This window comes from Balaenoptera borealis (assembly GCF_965194805.1).
Source record: "Balaenoptera borealis genome assembly, chromosome: 13".
NCBI classification, from domain to species: domain Eukaryota; kingdom Metazoa; phylum Chordata; class Mammalia; order Artiodactyla; family Balaenopteridae; genus Balaenoptera; species Balaenoptera borealis.
In genome coordinates this window covers 35,260,822-35,279,017 of record NC_138870.1, presented here as the reverse complement: position 1 = coordinate 35,279,017, position 18,196 = coordinate 35,260,822, and the positions used below count along the sequence as shown (strand labels likewise).

The window sequence follows — 18,196 nt, the reverse complement described above, 5'->3', positions numbered from 1 at the left end:
CTAGTTCTTAACGGGTATATGAATAAATGTGACATTAATTTTAAAGTATACATTTACATAATAGCTGTTTATAAAAATTAAATATTACCTTTTGATAAATAGTGTAATAGTTCTAAAGCAGTGTGAGGAAGCTATATGTTGAATTATTTTAATGCCTTTATTTGTGATGTTTGTTTTATTGGAGTAGATACTTGTACTGTAAAATTTCTGCTTATGTCAAATTCGGCCAAATTCTTTTGGCATAGTACTGAACAGCAAGCATAGTTTTACTTCTTACTGACCTAGTTTTCAATGTACCTTTTAATATCGTTGAAGGTATATTTGGAAATAATTCAGGGTATGTTGCAATTATACTTACCACTTCATTGTTCATAATGGATTGGCTTATTGATGTGAAGGGGTGACATAGTTGGTTCACTATGAGCTCTGTGATTCCTCATGTACCAACCCGATTTATTTATGTAAATGTTAGAATTGGACAGAGTTCCTTGCTTCCCATTTCTCTCTCACTCATTCTGCATTGTTACCAGGTTACCATTTTTAAAAGACCACTTATAGCACATAAAGACCTGTAGTGGTGCTGTGCTCTTGCTGTTTTATAAAATTTCATCCATTTGCTGGGCACTTAGGGCCTCCCATAATCTAATCCCATCCTATTTATCCAGCCTTAATTTCTTCAATTTGAAACTTTCGTTTTGGTCTTACCAGGATACTTCTCATATTTATGGTTTGGCTTGTGCTTTTCCATTTTCTTGAAATGACCCTCTTTTCATTCTTCTTCTCTGTACTTTAAGGTTGAGGTCAGGTCCTACCCCTTACATAAATCCTTTTATGCTGGCATCTCTGTTATTTCTGCTTCTTCAGTGGAAAAATGAGATTGTTATGAGGATTGAATTAACTAATTCTTGGAATGTACTTAGAACAGTGCTTAGTGGCACATAGTAACTTCTCTTATTAGCTGTTATTTGATTGTAGTTTGATCTTAAATATTTCTGTGATTGTAGGTATAATTCTTATCTGTATGACACAGTTTAGCTTTAAATATTAGCTTCAAGTTGTATTGATTGTTATTTCTTCTGATGTAAAACTCTTAAGCTGACTTGTGTGGTCTTTGAGAGCAAGGATAGGATTTTATTGTGTTTTATCTTACTTCCTAACATTAGTGACTGAGATTAGATCGTGCCCATTGAAAAATTAGTTTTCATGTAGAATCACAAATATACTTGCCAGTTCTTTCATTTATAAAACGGGTTCATTTGGCTAATCAATCCTGTTTGTACTGTATATTTTTCTTAAGAACAACAACTTTTTTCCTTCACAGCTGGTATAGTGAAATTATAATTGTTTAATACACTTTATTAAACTTCCATTGCACATTAGAAAAGAATGTATAGCTTTGAGAGTGTTAATTTGATTGTATTCACTTTAAGACTCTGTGTAGTAGTATACTTGATTTTTGAGGTTGGAATATCTTAGAAGATTATTGCTTGATTTTTTCAGAAATGCTTGGATTTAAGATTCCTGTCTGATGAAGCAGTAAATGAAATCTGATTTCAAGGTCACTGAAGGAAGGAAGTGCTTTTTGACAGATTGAGTGTCACTTCTAAATAATCACCAGAGAACCACTTCAGGTCCAATTAGACAAGCCAAAATGAAGAACAGTTAGTCAGATGATTTAAGTGTTTGATTTGAATCTGCCGACTCTTCAGTCTCCTGGTTTTTTTAGTGTGATATGGTATGAGAATGCCCTTGTTCTTTAGAGATGCATGCTGAAATATTTAGAAGTGAAATATCATGATGAGTTCAGAAGAAAACTGTGTGGGTATCTGGATGTGGTGATATTTGTATGTAAAGAGAGAGAAAAGGAGAGAGAGAGCAGATCTGGAAAATTTTAACAATTTTAAATCTAGGTGAAGGGTACAGTGGTATACATTGTACTTTCAACTTTTCTGTGGCTCTGATATTTTTCAAAGAAAAGTTGGGGAGAAAGTATTTTATAAAGAACTTTATTGTGCTTCAGTTTCTCTAATTCTAAAATGGCAATAATAGGACTTATTCTTTCCGTGCCTTGATGCAGGTAGGCACAGTGGGATAACATTCGGTAGAACAGCAGTCAAGAGAGCTCTTAAGAAGTATTTTTTTTTTTTACATTAAAGAAGAATTTTATAATGGAGAACTTTTCAAAGAACATTTCACCTAAAAGTATATTAGATTAAAGTATATCTGTTCCTTTTTTATTATTCAGAGCATATTCCATTATAATTGAATAAGAGCAATCAAGAAAAAAATATATGTAGATATATAAATTAACCAATTGAAACCTTGAAAATGAAAAATATATCTAGTTATAAAATAATCATTGGGAGACTTCCCTGGTGGTGCAGTGGTTAAGAATCTGCCTGCCAATGCAGGGCACACGGGTTCGATCCCTGGTCTGGGAAGATCCCACATGCCACGGAGCAACTAAACCCGTGCGCCGCAACTACTGAAGCCCGCGCGCCTAGAGCCCGTGCTCCGCAGCAAGAGAAGCCACCACAGCGAGAAGCCCGTGCACTGCAACGAAGAGTAGTCCATGCTCACCGCAACTAGAGAAAGCCCACATGCAGCAACAAAGACCCAATGCAGCCAAACATAAATAAATAAATTTTAAAAAAATCATTGGGCAAAATAGAAGATTAGATGTAGCTAAAGAGAGAAGTTGTTAATTTCAAGATAAAACTGGTTAACTCTTCCAGGACTAGAGTACAGGGAGATAAAGAGATGAAAAATATAAAAGAAAAACTAAGACACCTTAGGAATAGATTGAAAAGCTCCAACGTATGTCTAATTAGAGTTGCAGAAGAGAGAATACAGAGAATTGTAGAGAAGCAATATTGAAGAAAAGATGACTAAGAATTTTGAAGGATTAAAAAAAACAGTGGAAATTATGAAATAATTAGAACTGAATCACAACAAAAGCATTGTATCAAAACTTGAGGGATATAAGAAAAGTGGTGCTTAGGGGTAAACGTATAACCTTAAATGCATGTATTAGGTTGAAAGAAAATAAGTGACCCGGATATACAGCTCAAAAAACTAAAAAAAGTAAAAAGTAAAACCAAAGAAAGAAGGAAAGAGGAAATGAAAATAAAAGTAGAATTTGATGAAATAGAAAGTAATCAACAATAGAAATAGTAGCAATGTTCATTCAAATTGAAGCTGGTTCTTTTCAGTTGATTAAGTTCTGGAAGTACTCACCAAGAAGCAGGTGACACAAATAATAAAGTTATAAAATGGGATATAATTACAAATAGTAATTGTAATTTTTAAAACCATAAGAAATTACTATTAATTTATGTGTATATAAATTTTAAAAACCTGGTGAAATGGTCTGTTTTCTAGGGAAAATATCATTCAAAAATTGTACAAGAAAAAGAAAATCCATAGAAACTAAAAACCACTAAGACATTGAAGCTATAGTAAATTTCCCCAAGAAGAAGTTTTTTTAAATATCAACTTAATTGAGCTATAGTTCATAAACCATACCACCTACCCATTTAAAATGTACAATTTAATGGTTTTTAATATTTTTACAGAATTGTTCAGTCATTACCACAGTCAATTTTAGAATATTTTCATCACCTCAGAAAGAAACCATGTACCTATTAGCAGTCAGTCCCAATTCTCCACAAACCCTCAAGCCTTAGACAACCACTAATCTACTCTCTGTTTCTATAGATTTGCCAGTTCTACACATTTCACACAATGGAATCATTCAGTATATGGCCTTTTGTGGTTTACTTCTTTCATTTAGCATAATATTTTTAAGGTCCAGCCATGTTATAGCATGTATCAATATACTTCATTCCTTTTTATAACCAAATAGTATTTCATTGTGTGGATATACCACATCAATTGATGGATATTTGGATTTTTTTCCTATTATGAATAGTCCTGGTACCAACATTTGTGTGAAAGATTTTGTGTGAACATGTGTTTTCATTTCTCTTGGGTGTATACCTAGGAGTAGAATTGCTGGGTTATGTGGTAACTCTGTTTAACCTTTTGGGGGGCTACCAGACTGTTTTCCAGAGCAGCTGTACCGTTTTTTTTCCCCACCAGCAATGTATGAAGGTTCTAGTTTTTCTACACTCTCACCAACATTTTCATTATCTCTTTCTTTTTTTTTTTATTTAAAGAATCATCCTGCACACCTCACTGTTTTTTTTTGTTTGTTTGTTTTTTTAATTAATTTATTTTTGGCTGTGTTGGGTCTTCGTTTCTGTGCGAGGGCTTTCTCTAGTTGTGGCAAGCGGGGGCCACTCTTCATCGCGGTGCGCGGGCCTCTCACTATCGCGGCCTCTCTTGTTGCGGAGCACAGGCTTCAGACGCGCAGGCTCAGTAGTTGTGGCTCACGGGCCCAGTTGCTCCGCGGCATGTGGGATTTTCCCAGACCAGGGCTCGAACCCGTGTCCCCTGCATTGGCAGGCAGATTCCCAACCACTGCGCCACCAGGGAAGCCCTATCTCTCTTTTTGATTAAAGCCATCCTAAAATTGGTGTGAAGTAGTATCAGAAGGAGTAGTTTTAATTGTGATTTTATAATCATAATTTCACATATACTTATGGGGAACAGGTAATCCCAATTTTATACAAACTGACCCAGATAATAGAAAAAGAGAGAGAGCTGCCCTGTTGTTTATCAGACAAATTTAGCCTTGAAACATAAACTGAAAAGAATATACAAGGGAAAATATATTACATTCAATCTCATTTATGAACAGAGATAAAAATTTTATTATTTTATTATTTTATTTTTTCTTGAAAAATTTTAATTAAGATAAGAATGTAAGGATAGTTCAGTATTTGAAAATTATATCAGTGTAATTTATACAGTAAGATTTAGGGAAAAAAATCTTGAAAGATTTGGTAAAAGTATATGATAAAACTCAGCACTCATTAATGTTTTTTAAAAAGGTAACCCTCAAACCATGAAGAGAAATGAACTTTTTTCTTCCAGTAAAGGCTGTCTTTCAAACAGCAAGTGTCATGCTTAATGGCGAAACCTTAGAAACATTCCCTTTAACATCAGGAATAAGACAAATATATCTCTACTAATAAGAAAAAAATAGAAATAAAATACAAAAGGATTGGAAAGGAAGAAAAATGAGATGAACATATCCCTAGAAAAAATTTTTTAGAAAATCAACAGACTGTACTGATAAGAGAATTCAGTGTTACTGGATACAAGCTCAACATTCAAATTGACGACAACCAGTTAGAAAATGAAAAATACCTCTTTTACAGCAAATTCTATAAAGTACCCAAGGTTTTATTGAAGGACATAAAATTAGACATGAATAAAAGGATATACTATAATTATTAGTGGGAAGTATAAATATTGCTAAAAAATTAACTTCTCTGTGATTTATATGTAATTTCAGACAAAAATCTCAGTAGGATTTTTTTTTCTTTTTTGGTGGAAAATGACCTTCATATACAAAAGTAAAGGCACATGAATAACCAAGACAGCTCTGAAAGAAGAAAAAGAACAAGGAAGAGGGAGTTGCGCTGTTGGATATCTAGACTAATCTTAAAATTATGATATTTAGAATAGAATCCTACATAGCATGAAAAAAAATAAACTACTACACACAACATGAGGTGAATCTTCTAGACTAAATGTTGAGCAAAAGAAATGAGACACAAAAGAGTTCATATTGTATGATTTCATTTCTAGGAAGCTCAAAAACAGAACTAATCTGTGGTGATCGAGATCAGAATAGTGGTTATCTTGGAAGCACGGTACTGACTGAGAAGGGGTATGAGAAGCATTCTGGAGCATGAGAAATGTTAATATCTTGGTCTGAGTTGGATCACACGGGGGGTATACATATTTAAAAATCAGGCTGTACATAGTACTTGAGTACTTGTATACTTTATATAAATTATACCTCAAAGAAAAGTAAAGCCTTATGGTATTTAAAGTAGTATAGTCTTAATACAGGAAAAGACAGATTAATATAACAATAGAGAGTTCAGAAATGGATCCATATATATTTGAGAAGTTGGTAGGTGCTAGAGATGGCATTTTCTATCAGCAGGGAAAGAAAATGTGGACTGTTGAATTGGTTTTTCTATATGGGGGAAAACTAGATTTCTACTTCAGACCATATGCAGAAATAAATTCCAGTTGAATTAAACACTAAACATGAGAAACTGTTTTTAAAAAAGAGGAAAGTATAGAAGAATATGTATCTTTAGGATATGTAAGGCTTTCTTTAACAAGTCAAGAAAAAAAGAATGAACCTTCAAGGATAAAAAACCATCAAGGATTTGACTACCTCAAAAAGAAAAACTTAGGTTTACTGTAAGGCATCATAAACCAAACTAAAACATAATGTCACATCTGGGAGATATGTATAATGTCTGTAATGTCCAGTGGATTTGTGTCCAGAATATGTAAAGATCAAAAGAGGTGCTATAGGTGATACAAATAAAATGAACAATGGATAGTAAGGCGATTTACAGCAGAGGAAACTGGAAATTGGACTGAGAAGATGCTTAGCCTCATTTGTAGGGAAATGTAGTTAAAAGCTTATGAACCATCGATTTTCACTCATTAGATTGCAAAGCTCAGGATCAGATAAGTGTTACACAATTTAAAATGTGCATACCTAGTATCCAGCAATTACTGTTCAAGGTATTAGTCTAGAGAAACTTGCACATTTGCCCAGGGAGAGTTATGCAGGGATATTCATTTGGAAAAAAATCTAAATGTCTACAATAAGAGGCATGGATAAATAAAATAAGATATAAAATAGTTACTTAATGAAGAATTATCTAGGTCTATGATTAGGTTATTGTCCGTGATTTTTTTTAATTTAAGAAACAGATTCTACTGTCTATGCCCAGGAATTGTTCTAAGCATTTTATAAACATTAAGTATTTTAGTCCTCATGAGAACTTAGAAATAGGTACTGTCATTCTTTCCGTTTTATAGATGGGAATACTGAAGCATAGAGGGGTCAATAACCCTACCTACTCTCATAGGTAGTGAATAGCAGAGCTGGGATTCAAAGCTAGGATTGAACCTCCGGGGCCTGGCTCCAGAGTCCACTATGCCATATGCCACCTTTTGATGTTTATAAATATGCAGAGACCTCATAGATGCAAGGAGAAGGTATTGCAGAATGGTGCATACAATACGATCTCATTTACACCAAACTCATGGTAGTTGTTACCTCTGGATGGGATTGGGAGGTGAGAGAGATCTTAGTGTTAGTGGTAAAAAGAAACTAGCTTATGGAACTGCGTGTTTTTCCTTCCTATAAAAGTAATATAAGTGAAGTAATATGTACATTATAGCTTTTAAACATCTGCACTTAATGTATGTATATGCTTATTTTTGTAAAAGGAAACACTGGAAAGATTGACCTTTATTGTTTTAATCTTTATTTATTCTTGGTATTGGTTATATAGAAAAAGAAAAAAGCAGTGGCCCCAGCAAAATGGCTATAATTTAGTCTAGTTCTGGGATAGTGAGCAGCAGATGAGTGCCAGACCCTGGGTTAGGTGCTGGTGATAGGGTGGTTTCATCCTCTCTCTTTAAGGAGTTCAGAGTTGAACAGGGAAAGAGATGAGAAAAATACTTTTAATTCAGTATGTTATGTCCCTATCTCTTCTTCCCTGTTTCTCCATCCCCACCCTTTCCCTTCCATATACAAATAGGAGAAGGGGGAAATGTCTTGAGTTGGGGCAAGAGAAACGGGCAATGAAATATTGATGGCAATCCTACTTCTTATTCTTTTACAAAACTATGAGAGAGTAAATTCTATAATGGTCAGAGATTGTAGCTTGTTCACCATTATATCTCCAAAACTTAGTTTAATACCTTGTGCTTAGTAGACCCCTGGATGTTGAAATGAATGCACTTTGACACTTCACTCTCAAAATCAACTAGCACCTGAGCCCAAAGTTCTCCTTAAGTCATCTAGGGTATCTTCCACTGGTTCCATTTCTTCCACTGATTACCAAAGTCTAAGGCAGTTTGACTGAGAATTATATATGAAGTCTTGAATTGTTTTGTGCCAAAGAATTCTGACTTGAGAAATATTTTAATCTGTGGGAAATATTGGATCTCTAAAATCCAATATAAATTTCTTTGTGCTGAGTCCAATACATTTTTTTAAAATTAGTAGTCTTCTAATATTGGGATAGTTCAATTGTTTTTCTCAGATATTGCATTCTCTGTCTTGGAGTCAGTGCTATCTTGTAAAAGTTTTATGTTCTGTATCTTGTTTGTGAAATTCTTAATTTCCTAAAACAACATTCTTTTTAAGTTTCCAGATGGACCATGGAATGTTTCCAGATGGTATTAGTGTTTATGAGAATTCCACTATCTTTTAAAATCTGTCATGGTATCTCATAAAAAGTAATACAATTATTTCCTTTCACCCTAATGAGAGAGGTGTGTTTTCCTTTATAGCAAATTGAAATTAGGTGAGCTCTTTCCCCAAAGGGTGAATTTGAATATCTGAAAATTGCTAAGAATGGGTAAGCTTGAATAAATCACAGTGAAAGATATTTATCTTACACTGTAAGTTTAACACTAGAATTGTAATTGAGAAAAATCCTAAAACAAAGCTTATTGTTATCCTGGATGGATTTGGCTAAACTACTGGTCAAATCCTGTTCTGTGTGTACATAGTGCTTCTTTCTTACTATGTAACCCTTTTGCCAGAGATAACATGAAGAGAGCCTGGTTAACATTGGGTGGCACAATCCTGCTGGCTCAAGCCCCTCCCCAGGTATTTGATTCAGTCTGTTTTCTGGACAGTCTGGTAAGCTGTCGTTGTTCTTCACATTAAAATCATCTTATTCAGGATGTACCCAAGTGGAATTTAGTACTAAAGGAACAAACTATTAAATTCAATGAAAATGTTAAAAATAGTCATATTAACTTAAGGCTTCACATTAAACATGACTAATTTATAACAGCGCTGTTCAATAGAAATATAATGCAAGCCACGAAAGGGAGTTACATATATAATTTTAAAATTTCTTGTGGCTAAATTAAAAAATTAAAATGTAACTCAATATATCTAAAATATTACCCTTTCAATTTTTAGCAGGATATTTCACAATCTTTTTCATATTAAGTCTTAAAATTCCGGGGTGTATTTTATACTTAGAGCACATCTCAATTTGGATTAGCACATTTCAAGTGCTCAGGACCCACATATGGCTTCCATATTGTACAGTGCAGACTTGGAGCATCTGAAAAACATTTGGTTTTATATAGTTCTCCGTCTGTTACTTCTCATTAAAGATGCTTTGAGTATTTTTTTTTCTTTTATTGCTTCACCTGTTCATAGGTGCTTAGCTTTACTATTGATCATTGGTAACCTGAAACCCTACTGTGCATTTCTAAATCTGACAGACCATTTAGGTCTTTCTGTAATGTTTTCTCATGTCCAGGCCTACTTAATTTCTTTAGATAAATTGTAAAGTTTCCTTCCTATAAGCTTTTAATCAGAGTATCAGCTCCTCCTTTCATCAGAATATCAGACTCAGATCTTCTACATGGGCTATAGGAATATCAGACTCAGATCTTCTACATGGGCTATAGGAGGTAGCATTATACAGTTGACCTTTGAACTGCATGGGTCTGCTTGTACGTGGATTTCTTTCAATAGTAAATACTGCAGTACTACACATTCTGCCACTGATTGAATCCATGAATGTGCAGAAACCCTGGATACAAAGGGCCAACTATAAGTTATATTCAGTTTTTTGACTGCATGGGGGTGGTCACCCCTAAGCCCTCTGTTGTTCAAGGGTCGACTGTACATTATTGTCATTGTTATCTCCCTCACCCCAGCGGGGTAACAAACCTCTCCTTTCTTGGTTCAAAGTCACTGCTCTGAAGCAGAAGGTTTCCTTACATGCAGACTTCTTTTTTATGAGGTGAGATTTAGCATCTTACTTTATGGGGATTGAGTATCCATTCTCTAAGATACTAAGGGCTTAGAGATTTTCAAATCAACCCATTTTTTCCCCTAGTTGATACTATTTGAGAATGAACATACTGCAAAATAAAGCCATAACTAAGGTACAAGACACGTGACTTGACATTTTAATAGCTTTTTGGTTTCATCTTTCCTAGATGAGGGACATTTAAGAAGATTATTCTCAGTAAATGAATTTGTAACCTCTAATGGTTATCCATATGTCCCAGTACCAGCAGAACAATCTTCTGTAAGTTATTTCAAAGAGTGCCAGACTTTATTCTTATAACATGAGATTACTTGGGCTCTGAATATATAAATGCTCGGATTCTGGGGTTTCCTGGGCTACCTGTTTTCTTGTCTTAATTTTTGTTTAACTTCCGTACCTATTTGGAGTTTCCAGTCTTTCTTAACCTACCTCTTTGTTACTCCATCTCCCTTCCAGTAGAATCTCAATCCCATTCTATCTTCTTCCCAACCCTACTATGTTCATAATACCCATTTTGGTCAGTGCACGTCACCCAGCGTAGTGAGTGCAGCATTTGAGTGTTATTTATAGGTGATGTTAAGGTAGTTTTTATGTCTGCCTAAATGTCTTCCTCCATTTTGGACTTCTCCCATAGTGCGTATATTTTACTTACTTGTGTATTTTTCTGTTTCTCACACTAAACTGTAAACTAACTAAGGGGTAAAACCGTGTCTGTCTTGTTTTAATCACCTGTTGGTGTAATAGTTTAACTGATACTGGCATTTGGAAGGTCTTGCTATTTACCATATGCATGTTTAAGATGTGGCTGTAAAACAGTGAGTGTTTTCAATAAGTTAGATGTAAACATCTCCCACTTTTTTGCGTGTGAAACATTAGACACTTATTTAGGCAACTCCACTTCGTGTCTTCTAGGTATCTCAATTTTTTTTTTTAATTAATTAATTAATTTATTTTTGGCTGCGTTGGGTCTTCGTTGCTGCGTGCAGGCTTCCTCTAATTGGGGTGAGCGCAGTCTACTCTTCGTTGCAGCGTGCGGGCTTCTCATTGCGGTGGCTTCCCTTGTTGCGGAGCACGGGCTCTAGGTGCGCGGGCTTCAGTAGTTGTGGCACGCTGGCTCAGTAGTTGTGGCTCACGAGCTCTAGAGTGCAGGCTCAGTAGTTGTGGCACACGGCCTTAGTTGCTCTGCGGTATGTGGGATCTTCCCGGACGAGGGCTCGAACCCTTGTCTCCTGCATTGGCAGGCGGATTCTTAACCACTGCGCCACCAGGGAAGTCCTAGGTGTCTCAATCTTAATGTGCAAAATTGAACTTAGATTTCTCTCCCCAAATTCCTTCTCCTTTCTGATGACACATTCTCTCTCCCCTCACTCTCTCTCTTACCCTTTACTTCCTATTCATCTACAAATCCTGTCTGCTGCACCTCCAAAATATATTTGGAATTCTGCCTCTTCTTGCACACTCTGTTGTTGCCTTCCTAATATAAGCCACCATCATCTCCTGCCTGCCTATTGTAGTAAGTTCCTAACTGGTTTCTGTGATTACTCTCTGCTCCCCTACCATCTGGTCTCTAAATAGCAGCCAGGTAATTTTTTTTAAAGTTTCCAGTGCTCATTTTAATTTGATCCTCACAAACCCCTTTGTAGAATGACTATTATTATTGTAATTATTTTCTCAAGAAAGCAGTGTCCAGAAAGGTTAAGTGACTTACATAAGAACAGAAGTCATACAGTAGCAGAGCCAGAATTTAATTATAGATCTTCATGTCTCAAAGCCTTGCCTTGTGGACCACAAACTCTAGATGTGATTGACTTGGGAAACTATAAGAAGGACATTACCTTAAAATCTCCCCCAGACTGTTTTGCAAAGGGATATGTCATTCATACCACTTATAGTCACTCTTTTAAAGCAATCAGTTTTTGTTTTTTAAATAGACTATTCTTTAGAGCTGTTTTAGGTTCAGAGCAAAACTGAGTGGAAGGTACAGAGATTTCCCATATATCCCCTGCCTCCACACTTGCATAGCTTCCCCCATTACCAGCATCCCCACCAGAGTGGTACATTTGTTATAATTGATGAACCTATATTGAAACATAATTATCTCCCAAAGTCCATTGCTTACATTAGGATTCACTCTTGGTGTTATACATTCTGTGGGTTTGGACAAATATATTACGGCATGTATTTACTATTATAACATCATGCAGAATAGCTTCACTGCCCTGAAAGTCTTCGATTCTCTGCCTATTCCATCCTTCCCTCCTCCAACCCCTGGCAACCACTGATCTTTTTATTGCCTCTATACTTTCACCTTTTCCAGAAGGTCATATAGTTGGAATCATACAGTATTTGCCTTTTCAGATTGGCTTCTTTCACTTAGTAATATGCATTTAAGATTCCTCCGTGTGTTTTGGTGGCTTGATAACTCATTTCTTTTTAGCACTGAATAGTATTCCATTGTCTGCATGTACCACAGTTTATTTATCCATTCACCTATTGAAGGACATTTTGGTTTCTTCCAAGTTTTGGTAATTATGAATAAAGCTGCTGTAAACATCCATATGTAGGTTTTTGTGTGGACATAAGTTTTCAACTCCTTTGGGTAAATACCAAAGAGCACGCTTGCTAGATTGTATGGTAAGAATATATTCAGTTTTATAAAATGCTTCCAAACTGTCTTCTTAACTGACTGTACCTGAGAGTTCCTTTTGCTTCACACCCTCTCCAGCATTGGTGTTGTCAGTGTTCTAGATTTTGACCATTCTAAGTAGGGCAGCCAAGTAATTTTGGTTTTAACTTTAATCAGATCATGTTATTCTCCTATTCAGAACCTTCACATCCTACTTCATTTCCCATCCTACTTAGAATAAAATTCCAAGTTATCTCCATTGTAGAAAAGGAAGGCTTTGCATGGTCTGGTCCTTGGCCACCTCTTCAGACTGATTTTACCATTTTCTCTCTCACTCATTGCAGTTCAGACATTTTGGTCACCTTAGTGTTCTTTGAACATACCAGCCTTCTGCCTCAGGGCCTTTGCAGTCGGTTTTGCCTTTCCTGGAATGTTTCACATCTAGATACCTGCATGGCTTCCTCCTGCACTTCACTGAGGACTCTGCTTAAGTGTAACCTCATGAGAGGTGCTTACCTGATCTCCCTGCAGAAAAATGGCACTTCCGTGCTTCTTCCCATACCCTGCTTTATTTTTCTTCTACTCCTACCTTCTACTCATACACACATATAATAATATATATGTGTATGCTTGTTTATAATAATACAGATAAATTTTATATATATATATAGTGTGTGTGTGTGTGTGCCTATCTCTAGCAGTTAATATGTGTGCTCATGAGGGGATATTTCTGTATACCTGTAGAGTAGGACCTGGTACATAGATGGTGTTTAGTAAATGTCTGTTGAATGAATGAATGACTGTACTACATCAAAAAATGCTTTAATGTTACCAATTTAGAATATTATGGTAGGACATAATGAGATACATAAAGAAGACTTAGTTTTATTTTATTTCACAACATGTAAGCTCTGCGAGGCTAGGGATTTTTTTTCTTCCTTGCTATATTCCCATGCCTAGAATGTTTCCTGGCAGTAATAAACATTTGATAAATATTTACTGAATGAATGAGTTTATGTAGCATGTCTTTTTATTAAACAACCAAATTATATATGTAAACGTAATCTTGAATAGGTCTCAAAGTAGACCACATAACTCCAGAACTGGGAGAAGGGTAAGAGGAAGAGTGATAGTACTACCTTGATTAAAATCTTTGGATCCATCTTCATCATTTGCCCACTACTCCAAGTCACCACCGTCTCCTGTCAGGGCTACTCTAATACTGTACCACTTGGTCTCTTCAGTTCCATATGTGTCATGCTTCATTCTGTACGTTTAAAATTTAAAACTTTTTCAGGATACCTCCTGTACCTAAAATAAAGCCAAGATTCTTTCTTTAACTTGGCCCATTTGAAGACCTGATATGGCCTTTCTACCTCTTAATCTCATGTAGTTCTTCCCCCTTGCTCAATATCCTTCAGCCTTTCCTTCAGTTTCTATAGCCCACTGAGTTCTTTGCCACCTTTGTACACTCATTGCTTACTTTCTGCCCAATATTATCTTTCTCCCACTATTTAATTGGAGCACCTCCTTCGTATTATTTAAGTCTGAGCATGTCAGATCATGTGAGCAATCTTCCTTGGAAGCCTTATCTACGCCCACTCCTGTTAGAATTGCTAATGGTATTTGGGGTGGGGAAGAACAAAACCGGTTTATAATTGTATGTATGTAGCTAACTTTTTTGTTTACCATTGTGATCTTAACACTGAGTATGGTACTTGGCACATAGTAGGTGCTCAGTAAACATTTGTTTAATATGTGAATAACTGTGTAGCAAAAGATGGAAGATAAAAAGAATGAGCATGAAAGGAAAAACAGACCCAGAAAACATAGAAACAAGATCATATGTGCTTATTAAAACAATAGAAGCCCATGACATAAGCTCAGCTGTTCAGCAAGACTCAGATTAGATAAAACACAAAACCCAGCTACACACTTGATGTTAGAAACATCTAGAACAAAATTACTAAGGGGGTTGGAGGTAAACGGATAGTCAAAACAAGATACTAGGCAAATAAAAACAAAAAATTAATCATTGGATGGTATTGCTAGACAATGTTGAATTAAAAGCAGTAAACATCAGGTGAAAAAAAAGAGAGGCCCTTTGTAATAATCAAGGATACAGTTACCAATATGAAGAGAACCACAAATCTTTATTTTCCGAAGATGAAGCATTGAAGTGTTTAAAGTGAAATCTATAAATTCAAGGAGGAAGAGAAAGAAATGTAGCAGTAATGGGAGACTTTAAGACATCTTTCAGTCCTTGCCACATCAGAGCGATTAAATATGAGATATGGAAACTCTGAATTATATAGTCAATGAATCTGATATAATATATCATACTTTGTTATTGTGAAAAGAATGACACCTTTTTAATTCCCCGTGTGACATCTTCAAAAATAAGTACTAGAAAGAAAACTGGGAGGAAAAAGGTATTATCAACCATACACTCTACAATGAAATTTTAAGTTAATAAAAAAGCAAGAACTAGAAACCAAACCATGAAACCTTCCCAAACCTCAAAACAAAAAAACCTCAAGTAATTGAGTTTAAAAATGTAAAAACATTCTCCTAAAAAATCTGGAAACAGTCTTTAATAAAACCATAACGTAATTAAAATATGCATCTCAAAACCATAATCAGGAAAGTGCTTCATGGAGATATATTAGAAATTAAGTGATATTAATATTAGAAACAAGGCAAGGAAATTCTCATCAGTATTATTTAACTTTGTTCTAGATGTGCTAAAAGTTATAGCAATTAGAGAAGCATGATACTGAAGTAATCCCCAAACCCTTCAGATAACATTCAGTGCTTTATTCTGGGCATTTGGTTACTATGTTCAAGAACTATCCACCTTGTTGAATTTTCAGCCATTTTTCAGTAATTTCCACAAACACAGTACTACAGTGTTTTTGGTTAGTTTATTTTAATAGTTTTCCCATTAAAAAAAAAATCTCATAGGGCTTCCCTGGTGGCGCAGTGGTTAAGAATCCTCCTGCCAGCGCAGGGGACACGGGTTCGAGTCCTGGTACGGGAAGATCCCACATGCTGTAGAGCAACTAAGCCCGTATGCCATAACTACTGAGCCTGCACTCTAGAGCCCGTGAGCCACAACTACTGAGGCCATGCGCTACAACGACTGAGCCCACGTGCCACAGCTGCTGAAGCCTGCTTACCTAAAGCCCGTGCTCTGCAACAAGAGAAGCCACTGCGATGAGAAGCCCGCACACTGCAACAAAGAGTAGCCCCCCCTCACTGCAACTAGAGAAAGCCCGCGCGTGGCAACGAAGACCCAATGCAGCCAAAAATAAATAAATTAAATAAATAAATTTATAAAAAAAAAATCTCATAGAATTTTGTTTGGAGCTCCAATTAATAAAGTGAAAGCACAGCTGCTTTCATTGCAGAGGGGTTAGGGAGCTCTGTAGTCACCTCTTCCTCATCATCCACATCTCCCCAGTTAGCTTCTGGAGTGCTGTATGCAGCTTTAAGAATTACAACCGTATTCTACTTCATGCAATTTTTTTGTGTCACAGTTGTTAACAGTGATGTAAAACAATTGTATAGAATATGATCACCAATTTGATAAGATCTTATTCTTGGCAATTTTCAGTTCTTCTTTGATTATGGTAGATATTAAATTAGAAGCAGCTTGGGGCTTGGAGTTGTGACTGAGAAGACTAAGGTTGCCGAAATCAGATACACGGAGAAGTGGTAGCTGATGCCAAGACAGGAGACAAAAGAATCACCAGCTAGAATGAGACAGCATTCTGGAACTGCCATTTCAGATAAGGGCAGATGTCCCAAAACGTCTTAATGGCTCCAGAATAACATGCTGCATGAGGTTCTAAAAGGTGATTCTGAGTAAGCAAGACAACACAGCCTTGTGACATGTTGAAAGTACGAGCCGTGGAAAGACAAATCCTGCATGGTGTCACATATATGTGGAATCTAAAAAAGTTGAACTCATAGAAGCAGAGTAGAATGGTTGCTTCCAGGGGCTGGGGGCGGGAGAAATGGGGAAATGTTGGTCAAACGGTACAAAGTTTCAGTTATGCAGGATGAGTACGTTCTGGGGAATCTAATGTACAGCATGGTTACTGTAGTTAGTAATATTGTATACTGGAAATTTGCTAAAAGAGTAAATCTTTAATGTTCTCACCACCACAAAAACAGGTGACATGGGGTGATGGATATGTTAGTTTGTGGTAACCATTTCACAATGTATACGTATATCAAAATATCACGTCCACCTTAATTATATACAGTTTTGTCAGTTGCACCTTAATAAAGCTGGGAAAAAAAATAAAAGTATAGACTTTAGAGTCAGGCAGACCTGGAGTTGAGTATGACCTGGAATATGATCATTGCAGATGTCTTAAACATTTTGAGCCTTGGTTTCCTTGTCATATAAAAAGGAATTTGAAATTAAATAAGTTAGTGAATGTAAAGGGCTTAGTATGATCCTTGGCACACATAAGACATCTTTAAAAAATTAATAGCTTTTATATGTTATAGTATTTACTAAGGCAGTGAAGCATGTAATAAATTGTAGGAACAAAATAAAAAAGGTTTGTTTTTTTGAAATGTATATTTTAGTTAGCTGGAAAAATCAATTTTATCTAAATATTTCATCTTCAGTTACTCATAACTAAAGTCTTGCTACATTTAATTCTTCAATTGAAGTATAATTAACATACAATAAAATGCACAGGTCCTAAATGTTCAATTTGACTACACTTAACTTTGAATATTAATGTGATAGTATCTTTCACTTGCACTGAACTATTACTAGTGAATTGCTAAATATAGTTGATAACTATGATAACTTAGTAAATTCTATGTTAAGAAAGCGCTTTTATAGAAAGTTAATGTTATTTTTAAAAACCGAGTTGATTTGTAGTCATCGTTGGTCTATATTAACTTAGTGGCAGTGTTTTTTAGTAAAATTTATTTGCGGCCTTGTCCACCAAAAATTTCTGCACATAGCTTCCATTTATTAGTACATAATGCATGTTAACTGCTGTAATCCTGTGTAAGATTTTAAGTTTGTCTTCTCAAATTTCTTTTTTATTTATCTCATTTGGCCTAATATACTTCTGTTCTTCCTTATACTTTCCTTTTATCAAAAAGCAAAGATCTGAAGTAGTCATTTATGCCTGCTGGTTGATTACTTGTATGTGTTTATAAATTTGTCATTTCAACCATACGTTTGTGTTTTAGCTCTGTGTGCTAAAGTAAGTTTTGACTAGTGTGAATCAGATGGGGAACTATGGGATGGAACGGAAAATTACAACTATTTCCTCAGCTGATGTGGAAAGTAAATTTAACTTAAATCTCTTAGGATCATTAGAGATAGAGGATCCTGAACTGGTGTCCTTACTGTCTTTGGAAAGAGAAGCTGGGAGTTCACTTGTGTTTGGCTTAGACATGCTGAGAGTAGAGGACATTTGTCTTTCCTAAATCAGGACTCTGTTCACCACTAGAAATTCCTTCTGTAGTCTTTTCCTACCCTCTTTTACTTTAGGTAAGCCTCTTTTTTTGTTGCATGTTTCTTTATATTTGATGTTATCATTAAACCTTAAATTCC

The 18,196-nt window shown here is 35.6% G+C and overlaps 1 protein-coding gene across 6 annotated transcripts in view; it reads left to right on the top strand.

The window, feature by feature from the left end:
• Positions 1–18,196, top strand: part of YAF2 (YY1 associated factor 2) — a 65,843-nt gene that overhangs the window by 24,077 nt on the left and 23,570 nt on the right. The gene's annotated exons all lie outside the window — the stretch shown is intronic.